This window comes from Acinonyx jubatus, chromosome C1 (genome assembly GCF_027475565.1).
Source record: "Acinonyx jubatus isolate Ajub_Pintada_27869175 chromosome C1, VMU_Ajub_asm_v1.0, whole genome shotgun sequence".
NCBI classification, from domain to species: Eukaryota; Metazoa; Chordata; class Mammalia; order Carnivora; family Felidae; genus Acinonyx; species Acinonyx jubatus.
In genome coordinates, this window is record NC_069381.1 from 161,705,179 (window position 1) to 161,723,357 (window position 18,179).

Sequence of the window (18,179 nt, forward strand, 5' to 3'; positions counted from 1 at the left end):
CTGAACAGTGAAGGAAATAATAAGCTAAACTAAAAGACAACCAACGAAATGGGAGAAGATATTTGCAAATGACCCATAAGATAAAGGGGTAGGATACAAAATCTATAAAGAACTTATCAAACTCAGCACCCAAAAAACAAATAATCCAGTGAAGAAATGGGCAAAATATATTAAAAGACACTTTTCCAAAGAAGACATCCAGATGGCTAACAGACACACAAAAAGATGCTCAACATCACTCATCATCGGGGAAACACAAATCAAAACCACAGTGAGATACCCCTCACACCTGTCAGAATGGCTAAAATTAACAACTCAGGCAATAACAGATGTTGGCAAGGATTCGGAGAAAGAGGAACACTTTTGCACTCCTGGTGGGCATGCAAATTGTTGCAGCCACTCTGGAAAACAGTATGGAGGTTCCTCAAAAAATTGCAATTACACTACTAGGTATTTATCCAAAGGCTAAAAAAAAATGCTGATTCAAAGGGGTACATGCACCCCAATCTTTTTAGTAGCCCTATCAACAATAGCCAAAGTTTGGAAAGAGCCCAGATGTCCGTCAACTGATAAATGGATAAAGAAGATGTGGTATATGTACACAATGGAGTATTACTTGGCAATCAAAAAGAATGAAATCTTGCCATTTGCAACAATGTGGCTGGAACTAGAGTGTACTATGCCAAGCGAAATAAGTTAATCAGAGAAAGACAAATATCATATGATTTCACTCATATGTGGAATTTAAGAAACAAAACAGATGAACATAGGGGAAAGGAAGCAAAAATAATATAAAAACAGAGAGGGAGACAAACCATAAAAGACTCTTAAATACAGAGAACAAACTGAGGGTTGATGAGGGGCTGTGGGTGGGGGGATGGGCTAAATGGGTGATGGGCATTAAGGAGGGCACTTGTTGGGATGAGCACTGGGTGTTATATGTAAGTGATGAGTCACTAAATTGTATTCCTGAAATCATTATTACACTGTAGGTTAACTAACTTGGATTTAAATTTAAAAAAATGTCAAAAAAAATATTTCTTGAATGTCTTAAAACTGTGTTCAGTACTTTCAAGGAATGCAGATGAAAATAAAATTTGCCCTTTTATTTATTTTTTTAATGTTTATTTATTTATTTTGAGAGAGAGAAGGAAAGCATGAGTAGGAAGAGGGGTAGAGAGAGAGAGAGAGAGAGAGAGAGAGAGAATCCCATGCAGACTCCATGCTGTGAGTGCCGAGCCCAAGGCGGGGCTCCATCTCACAAACTGTGAGATCATGACTTGAGCCTAAATCAAGAATTGGACGCTTAATGGACTGAGCCACCAGGCGCCCCCAAATTTTCCCTTTTAAAGAGATAGTAATCTTTCTTGAGTCATAAACTAAAGATATTTTGGAAGCTATTAATTTTCTTCTTAGAAAGTGCACATTTGAACATACACTCAAAATTCAACATTTAGCTTTTGGAGTTTATGGGCATTCCAGAAGCTCCTCCATGGATCCCGTAGGGGTGAGTTATTACAGTTGCCTCTTATGTATTGGGAAGAAACTTTGTAGGAGTCACATATGCCCCTAACTTGCCATCTGATCTTGATGAAGTCATTCATCATCTTTAGGACTCTGTTTCCTCATCTGTGAAGAAAAGAAGCATGGAGTAGCTAACCTTCTGGAAATAACCTTTTTCTTTTCTAGGAGCTAATTATCTGGCTGGGGAGATAAAATGAATGATCATAAAAATATTCAAGGCAATATTTTTTTCAACATTTACTATGAAAAATTTTAAACAAAGAGCAAAATGGAAGGAATTTTATGGTGCTTACCCATGTCTCCATCACTTAAATTCTAGCATTCAGTTTTATCATATATTTATCCATTTAACCATTACTCTATCCATCCAGCAACTAATTAATTAATTTTAATTTGAGAGACAGAGAGAAAGAGAGAGAGCAGGCATGTGAGTGGGGGAGAGGGGCAGAGGGAGAGAGAATCTTTTATTTTTAATTTTTTTTGAAAGAGGGAGAGGGAGATTGCAAATAGGGGAGGGGCAGAGAGAGAGAGGGAGAGAGAGAGTAAACCCCAAGCAGACTCTGCGCTGTCATCCCAGAGCCCGAAGCAGGTCTCAAACTCTTGAACTGTGAGATTATGACCTCAGCTGAAATTAAGAGTTGGACACTAAGGGCGCCTGGGTGGCTCAGTCAGTTGGGTGTCCAACTTCGGCTCAGGTCATGAACTCACAGGTGGTGGGTTTGAGCCCCCCGTTGGGCTCTGTGCTGACAGCTCAGAGCCTGGAGCCTGGAGCCTGCTTCAGATTCTGTGTCCCTCTCTCTCTGCCCCTCCTCTGTTCAAGTTCTGTCTCTCTCTCTGTCTCTCTCTCAAAATAAATGAACATTAAAAAAATTAAAAAAAAAGAGTCAGACACTTAATTGACTGAGCCACCCAGGCGCTGAGAGAGTGAGGCAGAGAGGTTGGGGGTGGGGGGACAGAGAGAGAAAGTCTTAAGCAGGCTCCAGGCTCACCGCAAAGCCCGATGTGGGTCTTGATCCCACCACCCTGGGATTATGGCTTGAGCTGAAATCAAGAGTTGGATGCTCAACCGACTGAGCCACCCAGGTGCCTCTATCCAGCAATTTAAAAAGTGATTTCAAAGTAAATTACAGACATCTTGACTTTCTCCCTACAGTTTTCAGCATGCGTATCATTTAGTTCAATCTTTGTTTACAGTTTTCTTCCTTTGATGTAAAATTTACACACAAAGAAAGGCAAAAATCTAAAGTTCACATTTGTTGAGTTTTGGCAAACTATATAGTCACTCTTTGTCATCAATTCCTTGCTTATACCCCAACTCTCGTGTCCCTTCTCTCTTTATTTTACTTCACCTGGCGAAACCAAAGCCTGCTTAAATACAATTCTCCAACCAATAAAAAGTTACCTGTGAGGTTGAATAAGACTAGACAACAACAACTATGTTAACTGTGTGTTTTAAATTCATGATTTCTAACATCAGGTGCTTAATGCTTCCCAGCAGTTACGCTATACTTGCTTCATCCAGTCTCCCCCACTAAGTGGAAACCAAGTGTTTCTCAAACTGTCTGGGTGAAGGGTCAACTTCTTATATTTTTAAATCCATTTTGGAATAATACTTTTGGAAAATACAACTTAAATGAGTTACAAGAAAAATGAAATAAAACAGAGACATACAAAATGCAAGTCCCAAATTTTTATCATTAAATTTAGCAGTCATAAAATTATTTCATTAAATTGCTAAAAGCTTCTAAATGCTTACCCTGAATTCCTGTACTTAACCTTTTCATGGACAGATAACAAAGAATTTGTGAAAAAGCACTGGTCTGTAGACTAGCCTTTTTTTTTTTTAATGTTTTATTTATTTTTGAGACAGAGAGAGACAGAGCATGAATGGGGGAGGGTCAGAGAGAGGGAGACACAGAATCTGAAACAGGCTCCAGGCTCTGGGCTGTCAGCACAGAGCTCAACGAGGGGCTCGAACTCACGGACTGCGAGATCATGACCTGAGCCGAAGTCGGCCGCTTAACCGACTGAGCCACCCAGGCGCCCCTAGACTAGCCTTTTTGAGGAACGCTGCTCTAAATGACTAGACTACTTTGCACCTTCTCCTCCCTCTTCAAACATCTCCCTCGTACTTGCCCTCCCTCGCTCTCAGCTGATGATTTTGCTTCACTGAGACACTTGTAGGAATCAGAAGAGAATTCCACAAGCTCTTACCATCATGTCTACTCATCTACCCCTATCTGTGCCTGTATACACCATCCTCTCTCATGTTGCTATGGATGAACTGCCATGCTTCTAGAAAAGGCCAGTCCTTTCACTGCACACCGGGTCATGCCGTCTCAACTCAGGGATGTCACTCTGGCAATTGTCCCCTTCTCTTTTGCATCACGATCCTCCCTTCTCCTCTCTACTATGTCATTCACATTAGTATACAATCATGCTGTTATTTCTCCCATCTTAGAAAGCCTCTCAGCCCTCTCTCCCTGTCCAGCTACACACTTAACGTCCCTGTCCCTTTATTGCAAAACTCCTTGAATTAGTTGTTTATGGCAGCCATCTTCAATGCCTTTGCCTGATTCCCTGTTGGACCCACTTTAGGCAGATTTTCACCCTCACTACTGCATTCAAACTGCTCTTTTTCTAAGGCCACCAATAGCTTTCACACTTCCAAGTAAGTATTCATTTCTCAGTCCTCAGTTCCTTTGGCCCATTGGCAACATTTGACAGTTAATGGTCCTGTTCCTTGAAACATCCTCTGTCTTCTAGGGTACCACACTAGTTTGCTTTTCATCTGACTTTTCTGGTTTTTCCTTTTCAGTTTCATTTGGTGACTTGCTGACCTGGAAATGTTGGAGTATCCAATCCTTGGACCCCTCTCTCCTCCTTTCTGTCTACACTCATTCCCTACATGATCTCATGCAAATTTATGACTTTATGTACCATCTATAGACTGATGAACTTCAGGTTCCCAGAACTTCTCGCTTGAATCTCACTTAGATTGCCTATTTGCCATCTTCCATTGGTATCTAATGAGCAGCTGAGCATCTCAAACTGAACATGTGCAAGCACAGCTCCAGATACTCCTTTCTGCCCCCAAATGCTTTCTCAGTCCTCTCTACCTTAGTGAATAGCAACTCCATCCTTCTAAAGTCCTAAAATCTTGGCATCATCACTGACATCTCTTTTTTTTTTTTCTCCTACTCTACATCAAATTTCTCAGCAAACCTTGTTACTTATCTCAGTTTATAGGAGACCCAAATGAAGTGTTTTTGCATAAAGATCAAAGACTAATGCTTTTTTATTTTTATTTTATAGAGAGACAGAGCACAAGCAGGGGAGGGGCAGAGGGTGAGAGAGAGAGAGAGAGAGAGAGAGAGAGAGAGAGAGAGAATCTTAAGCAGGCTCCACGCTCAGCGCAGAGCCTGATATGGGGCTTGCTTTCACGAACCATGAGATCATGACCTGCGCAGAAATCAAGAGTCAGATGCTTAAGCAACCGAGCTACCCAGGTGCCCCAAAAGTAATGCTTTTCAAAACAGAAATATTAGGAGAATGCCAATACAGTCTCCAGGCTCATTGAATATAAGGGATGGAAAATGAGCAGCCTCAACTCCACAGGGCTATAGTAGGGTGGCTGGGACACAGAAAGTTCTCAAGTTCTCCACAGGCAAGAGATGAGTCAGATTTTGTGAAGAGACTGAAGGATGACAGGAAGTTGCTAACAATGAAATGACTTTTCCAGAGGGCAAAAGGAAGGCTGGGGAGATAACAGTGGAAGGATACATCATCATCATCATCATCATCATCTAGTCTAATCTCTCATTAAAAGGATAGTTAAGATACATATACACACAGGTGCATTATGTTAGACCCTAATATTTTGAATGCAATGCGTGTATGGCAGTGTTAACTTAATAATTTAATGCCAAGACAAGGTAATCAATAACGAAGTCCCAAATAGTGGCTAATTTACAAGAAATGAAGAAAAAGGACGCATATTATAAGTCGTCCACCTATATGAGATACCTGGAGTAGTCAAGTCATAGAAACAGAAACTAGTATGGTGGTTGGGGAGACAGACAGGAGTGGTGAATGTACTTCATGCCACTGAACTGTATTTAAAAATGGTTAAAATGGGGGCACCTGGGTGGCTCAGTCAGTTAAGCGTCCGACTTCGGCTCAGGGCATGATCTCTCAGTCTGTGAGTTCGAGTCCCCTGAGTTGGGCTCTGTGCTGATAGCTGAGAGCCTGCAGCCTGCTTCAGATTTTGTCTCCCTCTCCCTCTGCCCTTCCCTCCTCAAAAATAAACATTAAAATTTTGACAAATGGTTAAAGTGGTAAATTTTGTGTTATGTATTTTTTAACACACGAGAAAAGGAATTGAAGCAGTGTACGTTTTAATACTGCTAATCCAAGTCAGTTCAGAGAATGTCAATTGCATACCCTAATAGGAATCTGACACTATGAAAAGTGTTCTATTCACCTCCTTTAATTCCATCCTCACTGCAGCCTAATCATGAAAGTATTGTTGTCTCTATCAGAAGAAGGAAAACTGGGAGCCCCAAAGCATTCTTTTTTTTTAATTTTTTTTAATGTTTTATTTATTTTTGAGACAGAGAGAGACAGAACGTGAGCAGGGGAAGGGCAGAGAGAGAGGGAGACACAGAATCTGAAACAGGCTCCAGGTTCTGAGCCATCAGCACAGAGCCGGACGCGGGGCTCGAACTCACGGACCGCGAGATCATGACCTGAGCCGAAGTCGGCCGTTTAACCGACTGAGCCACCCAGGTGCCCCGCCCCAAAGCATTCTTATCCAAAGTCACAGAGCTAGTAAATAATGGACCTAGGAACTATACCCGCGCATATGTGTCTTCAAAGTCTATGTGCTTTCTATGTGCTAATTACATTACACTGACATAGGGAAGATGTAAACTCTGCTGTAAGAAGTTCCAATGTCCACGTTTTAAGCATGTGGCACAGTGGTGGACCACTGGCAAGCACTGGCAACAGATGGTTAAAGTCAGCTCCTATTAAACAAAAGCCAAACTGTGCTCAAGTTGAGAAGCTGGTTGTGTGAATAGGAGCAAGCTCTAGGAGAGATGGTTGAGGACCTGAATGAAAGAACTCTGTTCAGTGGCAACACCGTGGAAGGGCTCCTCATCACACATCGGATTCATCAGCCATCTCCTCACACACAGAGACAATAATTGCTATTGTGGGGCATCACCCTTTGGTTAATGCACAACCAAAATATGATGTGCTCAGAGGTGAAATTAAAATTTCATATCCGTCCTTTAGAAATATAAGTGTTTCATAAATATAAGGCATTAAAATGATTTAGATTCCACAAAGCAGTCTGGAAACAGGAACAGTTTTATCAGACGGGTATCATAAAGCTCATTGACTGTCAAAACGACAGTGCCAAAAAGGAACTGGGGACAGACTACTCAGGGAAGCTTTGGATAATGCCAACTTGAACTTTTTTTTTTATTCCCACCAAAGCATGTTTTGGAAAATCTATGTATGTATCCTATTGTATAGAGAACTTCAAAAGACTAAAGTGGACCACTGCAGAAACCTCAGAATACTGTCTTGAGAATACTTCAAATATTTCCAAAACACATCAGTATAAAACATCTGCACTATAAATTAAAGATGCCAATTGGGTTGCCAGTAAAGGCAAAGTTTAATATTCCCAGATGTTATTATATAGTATCTTATGATATGTTGGCTGAGTATAGTATGCACATTTGTACATCATGGTATTTTTTCAAAATGTAAATCTAGTCCCTGGAGATATAACAATAGCAAGACTGAATAAATTGTCTGAAAAGTAAAATTTATATTTATTTTTTTTTATTGTCAGTTTAAAAGATGGGGGAAGGGAAAGAGCAAGAAAACTAATTCTTCTTTTAAATGGTACTTCTTTCTTACTGAAGTAGAAAATTCTTTTTTTTTTTTTCTGAAGTATAATTGACTTACAACATTAGTTTTGGGTGTATATGATAATGATTTGACATTTGTATAACAGTGAAATGATCATAATAAGTCTAGTCACTATCCATCACCATACATAATTACAAATTCTTTTTCTTGTGATGCAAACTTCCAACATTTACTCTCTCAACAACTTTCAAATATGCGATAGCTGTTATTAGCTATAGTCACAATGCTGTACATTACATCCCATGACTTATTTATTTTACAACTGGAAGTCTACACCTCTTGACCCCCTTCACCCATTTTGTCCACTCCCCAACTCAACTTCCCTCTGGCACCCACCACTGGATCTGTGAGCTTGGTTTTTTTTTGTTGTTGTTCATTTTTTTTTTGTTTGCTTGTTTTTTTGTTTGTTTGTTTTTGTTTTCCACACATAAGTGAAATTGTATGGTATTTGGCTTTCTCTATCTAACTTATTTCACTTAGTATAATACCCTGAAGGTCCATCCATATTGTTGCAAATGGCAAGATTTCTTTGCGCTTTTTTTTAAGTCTGAGTAGTATTTCATTGTATATATATATATATACCATATCTTCTTTATCCATTCATCCATCAGTGGACACTTAGGTTGTTTCTGTATCTTGGCTATTGTAAAGAATGCTGCAATGAGTGTAAGGATGCATATATCTTTTCATATTAGTGTTTCTGTTTTCTTTGGATAAATACCCAGAAGTGGAATTGCTGGATAATATGACAGTTCTGTTTTTATTTCTTTGAGGAACCTCCATACTGTTTTCCACTGTGGCTGCACCAATTCACATTCCCACCAATGATGTGGGTTCCCTTTTCTCCACATCTTCGTTAACGCTAGTTATTTCTTGTCTTTTTGATAATAGCCATTCTGACTGGTGTGAGGTAATATCTCATTGTGGTTTTGACTTGCATTTCCCTGATGATTGGTGATACTGAGCATCTTTTCATGTATTTGTTGGTCATCTGTATATCTTCCTTGAAAAAATGTCTATCCAGATCTTCTGCCCATTTTTTAATCAGATCTCTTTTTAAATTGTTATTGAGTTGTCTAAGTTCTCTATATATTTTGGATTTTAACCCCTTATCAGATACATGATTTGCAAATATCTTCTTCCAGTTAGTAGGATGCCTTTTAATTTGTTGATTGTTTTCTTTGCTGTGCAGATTTTTAGTTTAATGTAGTTCCATTTGTTTACTTTTGCTTTTGTTGCCCTTGCCTTTGGAATCAAATCTCAAAAATCATCTTTAAGATCAATGTCAAGGTGCTTACTGCTTAAGTTTTCTCCTAGGAGTTTTATAGTTTCAGACCTTTAACTCAAGTATTTAATCCATTTGGAGTCAATTTTTGTGTATGATGTAAGATAGTGGTCCAGTTTTATTCATTTGCACATGTCCAGTTTTCCCAACACAATTTATTGAAGAGATAGTCTTTTCCCCATTGTATATTTTTGGCTTCTTTGTCATAAGTTAATTGACCATATATTTATGGATTTATTTCTGGGCTCTCTTTTCTACTCCACTGATTTATGTGTCTATTTTTATGCCAATACCATTCTGTTTTAATCACTACACTACAGCTTTGTAATATCGTTTGAAATCAGGGAGTGAGATGCCTCCAGCTTTGTTCTTGTTTCTCAAGATTGCTTTAGCTGTGCGGTATCTTTTATGGTTTTATACAAATTTTGGGATTCTTTGTTCTATTTCTGTGAGAAGGGTGATTGGAATTTTGATAGGGATTGTATTGACTCTGTAGATTGCTTTGGGTAATAATATTAATTCTTCCAATCCATGAGCAAGAACTATCTTCCCATTTGTTTGTGTCTTCTTCAATTTCTTTAATTGATGTCTTATAGTTTTCAGTCTACAAGTCTTTTACCTCCTTGGTTAAATTTATTTCTAGGTGTTTTATTCTTTCTTTCTTTCTTTCTTTCTTTCTTTCTTTCTTTCTTTCTTTCTTTCTTTCTTTCAGTATTTTATTCCTTTGTTGTAATTGTAAATGGGATTGTTTTCTTAATTTCTCTTTCTAATGGTTTGTTGTTACTGTATAGAAACATAACAGATTTTTGTGTATTGATCTCAGCAACTTTAATGAATTTGTTTATTCTAACAGTTTTTGGTAGAGTCTTTAAGGTTTTCTATGTATCAAATCATGTCTGTAGATAGTGTGAGTTTTACTTCTTCCTTTCCAATTTGGTGTCTTTTTTTTTTTTAATTACATGGAGGACATTTTAGTTTATTAATTAATTAACTTTTGAGATAGAGAGGATGAGAGTGAGCGAGGAGCAGAGAGATAGAGAGAGAATCCCATGAGGGGCAGAGAGAGAGGGAGAGAGAGAGGGAGAGAAACATGGAGACAGAGGGGGAAAGAGAGAATCACATGCTAACAGCACAGAGTCTGAAGCAGAGCTCACTGGAAGCAGGGCACGAGCACACCCGGATGAGGGGCTCAAACTCACCAACTGTGAAATCATGACATGAGCTGAAGTCAGACGTTAACTGACTGAGCCATCCAGGTGACCCAACTGATTTGGATGTCTTTTATTTCTTTTTCCTGCTTAACTGTTCTGTCTAGGACTTCCAACACTATGTTGAATAAAAGTGGCAAGACTGCACATCCTTATTTTGTTCCTTATCTTAGAGAAAAACCTTCCTGTTTTTTACCACTGAATGTGATGTTAGCTGTGGGCTTGTCATATATGCCCTTTAATATGTTGAAGTACGTTCCACCTATACCCATGTTGCTGAGAGTTCTTATTATAACGGATGTTGTATTTTGTCAAATATTTTTTGTCAAATATTTTGTCAAATATTTTGGCAAATATTTCTCCATCTAATGAAATGATCATATGATTTTTATTCCTTATGATCCTTTTAATGTATTGTTGAATTCAGTTTGCTAATGTTTTGTTGAGGATTTTTGCATATGTTCAAAAGGGATACTCCAAATTTTTAATAAGCATAGATATGAAATGAATAGTTTCTTAAATTTTCGCATGGATTATTCCCAATTACAGACTTTTGAGAGGATGCAATGGAAGCTAAATATGCTTGTTTACTTAATAAACTCTGTTTTTGAGGTATTGACTATATTATAGCCTACTCCATTTTTAGAGCTTCCTATATTTCAAGACTATTGGTTGAACTCTATCTAGGATGTTCAAAACAAAATGAAGCGTGGTAATTTCACAACACCAAAGAAGCCATATTTACATTATAGAAATTATTTTGGAGGATTTAGTGACTCATAATATCCTTGACCTATGGGAATTGGTAGCAAGGATAAAATAGTGGAAGCAGTTTCCTTCTGGAAGTTTTCTCCTACTTTACTCCATTTGGAGTTGAGTTTCAGTGGTAATAACCATAAAGAACATTTTTAAGTTTAAAGTTATTTTGGTTAACTCAAAAGACTATTTTTATCCAGTCACTGTCTAGTTCAATTATTCAATAGATTTTGAACTCAAAATATCATTATTGAAAGCAGAAAGGGAAAGTTGTCAAGTATGTATGTCCTTTATATAGGTAATATAGCTAAGGTACCGGTCTCCAAATAGTTTGGCATTATGCAAAAACCTTCAGGGATCAGTAAACTAGGTTTATCTAGATAAACTAGATTAAATCACTAGCCAGTTGTGCAACCTTGGAAAAATAATTTTGGCTTCCTGGAACTATGTTTCCTTATTTCCAAAATAAGAACATTGGGCTAGCCTGGGTTGTTTTTGGACCTGCTTCCCCATTAGAAGATCTCATTTTAGCAGTTGTCTGGGGAATCCTAGTTGGGAACCTCCAATTTGCCTATGTAGTCAATTTGAGGACAAATGCACAATGTCTGTTAGATGTTAAGCCGGCATAATGGAATTGCCAAAGTTTCCTTCAAATTCTAATACTCTATGATAGTATGACTTATTTGGTGACTATCCTTCAATCATCATCAACAAGGAGTTATTATCATGCCTACTATTTCACCATATGGGGCTAGGCAAAGGGGGATACTGAAAAGTTTAAAAGACTCCTCTTCAATCTGGCTGGGAAATAGGCTACATAGATAAAATTAAGGAAACAGGTTGATGTGTACTGGGTGGTAAGATAACCCAGGGCCGGAGTGTTCAGGAAGACCTTTATGGACAGGACTTGAGAAAGGTTAACAAGGTAGAAGAGGGTGGACCTATGGGAAAAAGTGATAAAATCTTTCCGGGTAGGATAAATGGAGTCATCACAAACATGGGAACAGAAATATTCAATGCCTGTCTTGGAAGAATAAGCAGAATAGTTTGGCTGGAAAGAACTGCATTATTATTTAATGAGTCTTTAATCCCAAATTGTGTATAGCAGCTTAGCTGTTATTTTAGCAAATGTGGTAGCTATTATTGCTATATTTAGCCAGCCTGTGGTACATCAGACTATCCAACTGTTTACAATTACTTTTATTAACCCTAGGGAAATTATTGATGTGTCTCAGAATCTAACATTGACACAGTGGAACAATCGGCAAATATTTACTGCATCCATATAGTATAGTATGAGAGTCTTTATGAGGCATAAAGCTAGACTGGAAAGGTTCTAGTCCTAGGGGAGCAGACTAGCTGCTGTTGTAGAATGCCCTCGGGGAAAAAAAAACAAAATAAAATACAAGATCACACAGCCAATTTAGCACTTTAAAAAATAAACCTTCAAGCAGCCTATACTTACAAAACAATGATCTAACTCATACTTTATGATGAGAATGAATCACTGATGAATCTAAACCTCTATCTCTAGTCCAGGTCACTTCTTATCCCCATAAGCTCGAAGACCGGATTTCCTTTCTTTATCACTCTGCAGATCTCTACATGGTGTCCTACAGCATGCCAAACTTTAAGTTCCAATAGAATACATAATCTTCTCTCACATTAATTAATTAATTAAAAAATAAAATAAAATGTCCTCTATGTTATTAAAAACACCATCTCTCTCCAAACAAAATATAACAATAGTAGAAACCACATTCATTGCCACTTCTATCATAAAAAGCGAGCCACCAAAAAAACTCCAAAGCAAGCAAAACCAAGGCCATCTTTTCTCTGGTAATTCCCACACTGGTGAATGGCAACAGCCCAGTTTCTGGGTCAGAAACTTTGGGCCCTGGAAGAAGGGCACGTTGAGATGGGGGAAGATTGGATACATGAAGGGATAGGGATAAGAGACTGTTATGAGGCCAAGGGATGTGTCTGTCTTGATTGCTGTATTTCTACTGTACCTGGCACTTAGCAATTGTCCAATAAAATATTTGTTAAATTGAGTAGAAACTGGCCTAATAGTGGAAATTATTGCTTTATCAAAGGGGGGAATACATTAATATTCATTCTTTTGCTTTTTCTAGATAGTGTAATGCTTGACTCACAAATTTTTGAATTGTTACTATTTAGTACTTTGGTTCAGTTTCCTCAGGGGCTGAATAGAATTCTGAGAGCTAGCTTCAGAATCGAACCAGTATTTACAATCTAACTTCTGAGGGACATTGCACTTGGTATTTTAAGCAGCCAATTTACAAAGATACTTTTGGAACACACTTGTTTGAAAATTGAGGATTCTCTGTTCCATATGATAAATGCTAAGTGAATATTTCAGATGCTAGTCACTTAATTGGGTACTAGGGAGGGCAAGATTGCTTCCAGGGGGGTAGGTAAAAGAACTTTCCAGGATGGAAGATTTATACAGAACATTAAGAGTGGGGCAGGAGTCAGAAAGACAGAGAAAAGGAAGAAAGGCCTTCTAGATGAGAGAAAAATTATGAACAAAAGCAAGAATAAAAAGGGCACAGAGGTATAGCAGGTAAATGTCTGAATAGAGAAGTATCAGAGATATATAAAAAGAATGTTACTGCAAAAGCAGCATTTTTAGGAAGATTAATTGGTGGTTATCTGTGGCATGATTTGGAGCTGAGACAGACTGGAAATGTGGAAATTAATTAAGAGTCTATTTCATAAATCCTGGCATGAGATAATGGCCTAACCCAGAGTGGCAGTGGATATTCAAAGAACATGCAAAAAGATAACAGGAAATGAATGCTATTTTGTTATTTCACAGAGCAGAAATTATTTTCTAGGCTTTCTGTTTTATAACAAATATATAAATGACAGTGAGATATTCTCTCAAATACATCATTGTAAGGCCTTCTCTTGTTTTTCTTGAAAGTAGTTTTTGTTTATATAAGTCATTTATATCATTATATATAATGATATATAATTATACTGATAGAGTAACCAGTTGAATTTTTCATTGTAAAAAAAGGCACACTGACACTTCTATTTCCAGAAAAATTGTGGATTAAACAACGTGAAAACATCTCTCAGTATAAAACACTTGGAAATCAGGGTAAAATAAAACATCCCCATACACCAAAGTGAAGACTGAGTTGAGAACCAAAACAGGGTGGCGGAAGATGATGCTATGATTGCCCTGGAGAGTTTATTGGTCTTGTTAACCTAGAGCCTTGGGTTTATTTCCCATGCAAGAAAACAAGAGGCCTTGGGCCAGTGTTAAGTTAGACATCCCCACAATGCTAAAGCCCCAAAAGGTTGTGCCTTCAGAGGAAGGGCAAGCTAGCAAAAATCAACCAACACAAGGAGGCAAGCAGGAGCTGGATGCTTTACACCTGTATTTTGGTTGGACTAAAGTCATATACACTTTAAATTTGTAACCATAAGTCCTCATACCGATTTGTCACTTGAATTTATACTATCTGTAGAGGCTCTCCCACACTGAGAAATCAACCAAAAAATAATGAGGTCTAGGCTATGCTGCTATTACTTCTGGAGTGCTTGGTAGAAGCAAAGGAAAAACCTTTCTGGAGGGATATGCCTTTAGTCATAGTTGCAATAATTTCCACAGAAAGCTTCACAGATTAAAATTATAGGATACACAAGGAAATAATCTACTATGAGTGAAGGTCAGCAAATATACCATATGGCATGATTAGACCCCAAGAAATTCAATTAATGGGAAAATTGGTTAGATATTCAAAATATCTGATTTTTACAACTATCTACTTCATAGAAGAAATTAAGAGCATAAGAAAAGAACAAGCTGTTAAATTTTTAAAAAGTATTTTGGGGCCTCATTCTGGGCAGATTTCTGGGAGAGGGGAGCTGTTTCAGCATAAGCAGGGCTAAGACTGATTGATGGTTGGGAGTTGTCAATATTACAAATCATGATGTCCAGGGAACTGGTATGAACTTTCGTCCCAATTGATTAGTGCCTATATTAAAAATGTCAGATATTTGGGGTGAGGTCTTGTGGCAGGGATCTCCATGAAGTGGTGATAATTTAAGTCAAATGGTGAGAGAAGAGTGGCTGTGAGATTTCTGTCCAGTTGGAAGCAAGACCCCAGCAGTCAGGTAGAATGTAAGGGTAATGATGGTGTGGGAGGGTGTCGAGGTTAGCTGCTGACAAGGACTAGGGTGACTGTCAAGACCCCAGTCAAAAGGGCTTGAGGTTAGGGGCACCTGGGTGGCTCAGTCGATTGAGCATCCCACTTCAGCTCAGGTCATGGTCTCGCGGTTTAAGCCCCTCATGGGGCTTGCTGCTGTCAGTGAAGAGCCCGCTTTGGATCCTCTCTCCCCTTCTGCCTCTGCTTCCCCCCTGTTCATGCTCTGTCTCTCAAAAATAAATTAAAAACATTTTAAAAAAAAAGGTCTTGAGTTTAGGACAGATATATCTAGGAGAAAAATGGATTACCAAATAAATTGGGAAAGAAGTCCTGTAATGCAGAAGAATTAGGCATGCATGAAGAATACAGGGAGCAGGGAAGATGTAGGTCAGAGTATGAACTATAGGTGCCCTGGATACCAGACTTAGAATACCAAGACTAATTCCAGACCCTATGTATGATAGGAATGGGGCTTCCAATATGCTACCAGGCTTGGTTCAGACTTGGTCAGAACTGGAGCAAATTTAGGATCTGAAATTGGGTGAAGTTCCATGAGGCAAGCACTGATAAAGCTGACTGTATTTATATATATGCGTATATATACATATATATATATATACACATATATATACATGTATATATGCATTAGTATCAGATAATCAAACAATTGTTATCTTCTTTACTACAAAATATCATGCAAAAGTCGATACTACCCAAAGCAATCTACACGTTCAATGCAATCCCTATCAAAATAACACCAGCATTCTTCATAGAGCTAGAACAAATAATCCTAAAATTTGTATGGAACCAGAAAAGACCCCGAATAGCCAAAGCAATCTTGCAAAAGAAAACCAAAGCAGGAGGCATCACAATCCCAGACTTCAAGCTATACTACAAAGCTGTAGTCATCAAGATGGTATGGTACTGGCACAAGAACAGACACTCAGATCAATGGAACAGAATAAAGAACCCAGAAATGGACCCACAAACGTATGGCCAACTAATCTTTGACAAAGCAGGAAAGGATATCCAATGGAATAAAGACAGTCTCTTCAGTAAGCAGTGCTGGGAAAACCGGACAGCGACATGCAGGAGAATGAACCTGGACCACTTTCTTACACCATACACAAAAATAAACTCAAAATAGATGAAAGACCTAAATGTGAGACAGGAAGCCATCAAAATACTCGAAAACCTCTTTGATCTTGCCCGCAGCAACTGCTTACTCAACACGTCTCCAGAGGCAAGGGAAACAAAAGCAAAAATGAACTATTGGGACCTCATGAAAATAAAAAGCTTCTGCACAGCAAAGGAAACAATCAGCAAAACTAAAAGGCAACTGATGGAATGGGAGAAGATATTTGCAAGTGACATATCAGATAAAGGGTTAGTATCCAAAATCTATAAAGAACTTATCAAACTCAATACCCAAAAAACAAATAATCCAGTGAAGAAATGAGCAAAAGACATGAATAGACACTTCTCCAAAGAAGACATCCAGATGGCCAACTGACACATGAAAAAATGCTCAACATCACTCATCATCAGGGAAATACAAATCAAAACCCCAATGAGATACCACCTCACACCTGTCAGAATGGCTAACATTAACAACTCAGGCAACAACAGATGTTGGTGAGGATGCGGAGAAAGAGGATCTCTTTTGTATTGTTGGTGGGAATGCAAGCTGGTGCAGCCACTCTGGAAAACAGTATGGAGGTCCCTCAAAAACTAAAAATAGAACTACCCTACGACCCAGCAATTGCACTACTAGGCATTTATCTAAGGGATACAGGTATACTGTTTCGAAGGGACACATGCACCCCCATATTTATAGCAGCACTATCAACAATAGCCAAAGTATGGAAAGAGCCCAAATGTCCATCGATGGATGAATGGATAAAGAAGATGTGGTATGTGTGTATATATATATATATATATATATATATATATATATATACACACACACACAATGGAGTAGTAATCGGCAATCAAAAAGAATGAAATCTTGCCATTTGCAACTATGAGGATGGAACTGGAGGGTATTATGCTAAGTGAAATTAGTCAGTCAGAGAAAGGCAAAAATCATATGACTTCACTCATATGAGGACTTTAAGATACAAAACAGATGAATGTAAGGGAAGGGAAACAAAAATAATATAAAAACAGGGAGGGGGACAAAACAGAAGAGACTCATAGATATGGAGAACAAACTGAGGGTTACGGGAGGGGTTGTGGAAGGGGGGATGGGATAAATGGGTAAGGGGCACTAAGGAATCTACTCCTGAAATCATTGTTGCACTATATGCTAACTAATTTGGATGTAAATAAAAAAAATAAAAAATAAAACTTAAAAAAACATGCAAAAGATTTTTTTTGCACACAATATGACTTCTGTTTAAATGAATACAACATCTCAATGAACAGATTTATGATAAATCTATCCAACTCTTTGCTATCTATCTCTCACTGTCATTATAATTTCTTCCAAAGTTTTATTGAGAAGTCATTTTCTCCTGTGCTGACAAAGTATTTCTTGAGGAGTGACTTCATTGAAATTTTTCAATTAAAAAGCTCATTTGGAATGTTTGGAATGTTCAGGATGTTTTCTGTTTGAGACATAGAATCCCATTCAGCCTTGTCCCCACCCCGCCTGCCATGTTGTTACTCACCTACAGGCTTAGTCTGGAAGGGCCTTGGCAGGAACTTCTCCCTTCTGGAAAGAGCCTGCAGCTTCTGGACTCCCAGGGTTGGGGATTTGCCTCTGAGAACCACAGAGTTTTTCTGATCCTCCTGGGTCAGACTTCTTGGGAACTGTGCTGCCAGATTCCTTGTGAGTTTCCAGAAACTCCTGGGCCTCTTGACTCAAATGGCTCCTTGTTCTCCCCTGCCCTCAACAGAGCCACTCTCCTCCTCAGCACTCCACTGTCTCCAGCTCTAGGCGCCTGCGTTAGAGTGGCTTTCAGTATGCTGTTCAGTAGCATGTTAGTGACAACACTAGCAGTACTCTGTGGCAATCTTCCAAAGTTAGAAAGATCTGTTTCCTGTAAAATAGAAATAAAATTCCTAGATTCTGTGTTTGACTTGGAGGGCAGAGAGGAGGCGAAGGAAACTGGTGTACAGAGTGCTCCAAAATTCCAAAGTGTGTTCCGAGATGCATCTCATCTTGAGAAATTCTTTTGGAGAGATTGGTGAAGGGAATTTTGGTTAGTTGGAAAAAAAAAAAGTGTAGAAATCTGCATACCGTTCTCTATTATGGAAGCTCATAATTCTTAG

General features: G+C 38.4%; 1 long non-coding RNA gene across 1 annotated transcript in view; it reads right to left on the reverse strand.

Moving 5' to 3' along the window:
* Nucleotides 1-18,179, reverse strand: part of LOC113595306 (uncharacterized) — a 28,065-nt gene that overhangs the window by 4,596 nt on the left and 5,290 nt on the right. Inside the window, exon 2 of the long non-coding RNA XR_003415795.2 lies at nt 17,576-18,079. This is a non-coding gene — a long non-coding RNA (uncharacterized LOC113595306). The remainder of the gene's footprint in view (nt 1-17,575; nt 18,080-18,179) is intronic.